The 5,226-nt window shown below is 38.9% G+C and overlaps 1 protein-coding gene across 5 annotated transcripts in view; it reads right to left on the minus strand.

The window, feature by feature from the left end:
• LOC134352086 (SPRY domain-containing SOCS box protein 3-like) overlaps positions 1–5,226 on the minus strand; it is a 39,063-nt gene that overhangs the window by 33,298 nt on the left and 539 nt on the right. For 3 of the 5 annotated variants that reach the window (XM_063059248.1, XM_063059242.1, XM_063059243.1), the window contains exon 2: positions 4,185–4,358. The exons of the other annotated variants lie outside the window; for them this stretch is intronic. The gene's annotated coding sequence lies outside the window, so the exon portion shown is untranslated. The remainder of the gene's footprint in view (positions 1–4,184; positions 4,359–5,226) is intronic. 5 annotated transcript variants of the gene reach the window in all.

Consider the following 5,226-nt stretch of genomic DNA (forward strand, 5'->3'; position numbering starts at 1 on the left):
CTTTAATTAATACCATGAAACATTTTATTATTGCTAGTTTGATAAATACTTTAAAAATGCAAGGGGCAATTTGAGTAAAAGTTGGATTTTCCCCAAGTCAAATCATCTGTAATCTGGGAGTCTCTATATTCTGTTATACTTTATTTTTTTTAATGAGGAAACAGAGGGTTAATTAGAGAAATGTCAATGGCACACATGGACTTCCAAAAGCATTCTGATAAGTAATGTGTAAAGATTTCAAGATCTAATGCCTTGGAATAAAAAGGGGTGGAGTGACAAGGATAAAAAGGACTAAATTACTGGGATTTGAGGTAATAAAAGGTTGTTTCTTCACACTGGGTAGAAGTGTGAAGTGTAATTACTGTGGAACTGGTACTCCAAACAAAAGAAATAGGAGCGAGTGATTCAGCTATTCATGCCTGCTCTTACATTCAATGAAGTCACGGCTAATTATTACCTCATCACCACTTCCTTAACCATCTATTCCTCGATACGATGAATATCTGAACATTTGCTTTCACTTTTGAAAATACTCAGCAACAGGATACAAAATCCCCTGTTGTAATATCTGAATGGCAGAACAGTCTCTAAGAGTCAAATTGTCTTCTGCTAAACAATACTATCATCTCCACAAAAGATTTCACCTCTCCTTATTTTGAGAAAGACCTCTGGTTCTAGAGGCCCCACCAAAGGAAAGCATCACCCCTGAAACAACCCTGCAAAATCAATGTAAAGTTTGAAGCTTTCAATGAAATAACCTCTCATTCTTAGGGAGCGTGAACCACTTCACCTCTCAACATGCAAGAAATTTCAACCCATCACCCTTTCTCAGTTCAAGTAAACCTTCACAACAGTTCTTCAGTTAAAAGCATACACTTCCTTAGACAGATAAACTGATGTACACAGTATTCCCTGTGATACTACCAGATCACAAAGTCTGAGCAAGCTCTATCCTTATACTGAAATCCAAGACGACAGCAATGTACTGTTTAACTTACTAATTGCAGTACCTAGATGCTACCCTCCAATTCCTCACCATTTAAAGATATACTGCATTACTATTTCATCCATCTAACATGAATGCTCTCATTTGCCCAAATCATGATCTACCATGGCCTTGCCTATTCACTTAACCTGTCTATATCCCTTGAAGTTTCCCTGCATCCTTCAGCACATCTTCAGGCTGTATTAGTTATTGACGCAAACAAACCATTTCACTGTACGTTTTAAAGTACATATGACAAGAATATTAATCTTAAATGTCCTTTAACGAATCCTCAATTAATGCCTGACAGATTACTCCAATGATATGCAATCTAACCTATTATCTATAATAACTTAGTGCTTACTGAAAATCCAACTACTAAATATTAACTCATCCAATCAATTATTAAGCATCTTCTTACAACTTGTTTAATAGATCCCAGCAGGCTAACACAAAGATATCAGAGAAGGAAAGTGCCATTTGGCTCTGAGACTATTATGTCATTTCTTAAAATCATAGATGATATTATATCTCAACACAATTGCAAAATTTAAAGTACATTTATCATCAAAATGTGTATACATTCAGTGGCCACTTTATTAGGTACACACACTTGTTAACGCAAATATCTAATCAGCCAACCATGGGGCAACTCAATGAATAAAAGCATGCAGATGTGGTCAAGAGGTTCAGTTGTTGTTCAGACCAAATAAGAGAAAGGGGGGAAAAATATGATCGAAGTGACTATGACCATAGAATAATTGTTGGTGCCAAATGGGCTGGTCTGAGTATCTCAGAAACTGCTGATCTCCTGGAATTTTCATGTACAACAGGCTCTAAATTTTATAGTGAATGGTACAAAAAAACCCCCAAAAAAATCCAGTGAGTGGCTGTTCTTTGTTGGCAGAATCTCAGATGGAGACGAGAGTGTGTACAGGAGTGAGATACACCAGCTAGTTGAGTGGTGTCACAGCAACAACCTGCAATCAACGCCAGTAAGACCAAAGAGCTGATTGTGGTCTTCAGAAAGGGCAAGATGAGGGAACACAAACCAATCCTCAGAGGGATCAGAAGCAGAGAGAGTGAGAAATTTCAAGTTCCTGGGTGTCAAGATCTCTGAGGATCTAACTGGTCCCAATACATCAATGCAGTTATAAAGAAGGCAAGACAGAGATTATATTTCACTTGGAGATTGAGGAGAACTGGTTTGTCACTTAAATCAAACTTCTAAAGTAGTACCATGGAAAGCATTCTGACAGGCTGGTATGGGGGTGGGGGGTGGTGCTATTGCACAGGATCAAAAAAAGCTACAAAGTTGTAAAATTAGTCAGCTCTATCTTGAGTACCAGCCTCCATAGTATCCAAGACATCTTCAAGGAGCAGTGCCTCAGAAAGTTGTCTACTATCAAGGACCCCCATCACCCAGGACATGGCCTCTTCTCATTGTTACCATCAGGAATGAGGTACAGAAGCCTGAAGGCACACACTCAACGATTGAGGAACAGTTTTTTCCCCCCTCTGCTATCCAGTTCCTAAATGGACATTGAACCCGTGAACACTATCTCACTTTTTAAAAAATATTATTTCTGTTTTTGCACTATATTAACTTAACTATTTAGTCATACTTTTATTGATCCCGAGGGAAATTGGGTTTCGTTACAGTTGCACCGATAGAGTATAAATATAGCTATATAAAACAATAATTAAATTATATTTATGGTCTATAGGCTCAGGGTGTCTGACCCTCCAAGGGAGGAATTGTAAAGTTTGATGGCCACAGGCAGGAATGACTTCCTATGACGCTCAGTGTTGCATCTCGGTGGAATGAGCCTTGCTCAAGAACACAACATGTTGCCTCGGCTGGGGCTCAAACTCACGACCTTTAGGTCGCTAGTCCAATGCCTTAACCACTTGGCCACATGCCCACAGTTGCCATATGACATTCCAAATCCTGTAATATACATACTGACTGTAATTGATTTACTTATTAATATTTTTTCTATATTATGTATTACATTGTACTGCTGCTGCTAACTTAAACTTCACGACACATGCCGGTGAGATTGAACCTGATTCTGAGATTTAAAATGCCTTGCTCATGAGAGGTCAGAGGAGAATGGCCAGACTGGTTCAAGCTCACAGGAAGGCGGCAGCAACTGAAATAACCACACATTACAACAGTGGTGTGCAAAAGAGCATTTCTGAATGCACAACACATCGAACCCGTGAAGTGGAAAGGCTATAGCAGAAGATCACAGCCATACGTACAGTGGCCACTTCATTAGGTACAGGAAGGAGGCAATTAATAAAGTGGCCATTGAGTTAAAATCACCCTGTACTACCTGGAGATTCGTTTTCTTTGGCACTCACAGTAGAACAAAGAAATACAACAGAGTCACACAAAAGCTTACAAACAACCAATGCGCAAATAAACAAATACTGAGAACACAAGCTGTAGAGTCCTTTAAAGAGAGTCCATAAGTTGTAGAATCACATCCCACAGTATATTTTCTGCAGTAAATTTCAAATATATTCCTTCAATATCAAGGATTACATTTACTTTGAATGAGCCTTCCACCCATCACCATGTGAAGAAATTTCTTCCCACCTTTGTTTTATAACAGTCTTCAATTACTGCGAAAGCAAGATCAAGAGTAACATCCTCTTTATATCCAGTCAAGTAGCAATTTTACAAGTTTCAATGACATTTCCTTTCATTATTCTTAGTCTAGAAAAAACAAGCTCAGCTTACTCAATTATGAAGAGAACCTTCTCTCTATGTGAATTTTCACTCCCTTCATGACAAGAAAACCATCTTTTTTTTTAAAAAAAAAGTGTCTGGAGGCCAGAATAATGCTCTCTGCACTCCAGATGTCATCTCAACAAGGCTCTGTACAATTGCTTTCTCCTATACTGAAATACTTTCATAATAATGAAATCATGTAGAACTAAGTGATCAGCAAAAGAACCAAAATAGGATTTAAAACAAAAATCCACTACAAATGGTAATGCGCTGGTGGAGGCAGATTCAAAGCCATAAGTGTGCAAGACCAGTTGATTTTTTCTTACATGTAATATTTTGTATTTCTGCTTTGGAAATTTGGCAATGCTTCATGCTACATTATTTCATTTTAAAAGGTATGATAAAGTTTGAAACCTTAAAAAAAATAAGACAATTATGTTACCAGTACTGACTTACCTACAGCGATATACGAGGGGTGATTGATAAGTTCGTGGCGTAAAGTAGATGTCAATTTTAGAAAACCCAGCACATTTACTTTTCCTACATTTTCTTAGTCCAGCCGTGGTGGAGCATACGGATCCCTTCTTTGTAGGAGTGGTCCACAGCAGGGGTGATTGATAAGTTCCTGGCCTAAGGTAGAAGGAGATGAGTTATTAACTTCAAACTTTCTGCATTATCACTCAAAGAGTTGAACTACACGTGCATATAATGAGAGCGTCTCCCCAGGTGGTCCACAGCAGGGGTGATTGATAAGTTCGTGGCGTAAGGTAGAAGGAGTTAAGTTATACAGCTCTCGTTACATGTAGGTGCAGTTCAACTGAGTGAAATCTGCTCACCTACTTTAGGGCACGAACTTATCAATCACTCCTGCTGTGGACCACTTCAGGAGGTCCAAGACGCAGACTTTTACAAAGAAGGGATCTGTCTGCTGCACGACCGCTGGACTAAGTGTGTAAATGTAGGAAAAATAAATGTGCTAGGTTTTCTAAAATTGACTTCTTTTATCTTAGGTCACGAACTTACCAATCACCCCTCATACAACTAGCAAATTCTGAAGTACACTCTCAATTTGATAAGCATTAGACCTGTGTTTTCTTGGAATCACGTTTAATTTCACAAACAAGCAAACCAAAACTTCAACGTCACGGGCCATCCTGGCCAGGCATCAACGTGCCCTCGTTACCGAGAACAGTAGGGTCACGTATTTCATTGCGTTACAAGGACAAGTTAATCAGTAAATGTACAGATATTTTAATATACAACAAAGCGATTACTTGAGTAGATGTATATCACGCTCACATAAATTGGGACGTTTCTCTCTTAAAGCACAAGATTGGAAAGGGAAAGCGTCTATTATTGTAATTACGTTGCGCAGTTCGTTTGCACAGCATTTGTTTGCTGGTGACTTTGCGTTGCAACAAAAACTCAGCCCCAGCAAAAGACCCAGCCAGCCACATCCCACCCCTACAGCAAATCAAATGGCGGGCGGGGTATCTAC

The sequence above is a fragment of the Mobula hypostoma genome, chromosome 9, assembly GCF_963921235.1.
Source record: "Mobula hypostoma chromosome 9, sMobHyp1.1, whole genome shotgun sequence".
NCBI classification, from domain to species: Eukaryota; Metazoa; Chordata; class Chondrichthyes; order Myliobatiformes; family Myliobatidae; genus Mobula; species Mobula hypostoma.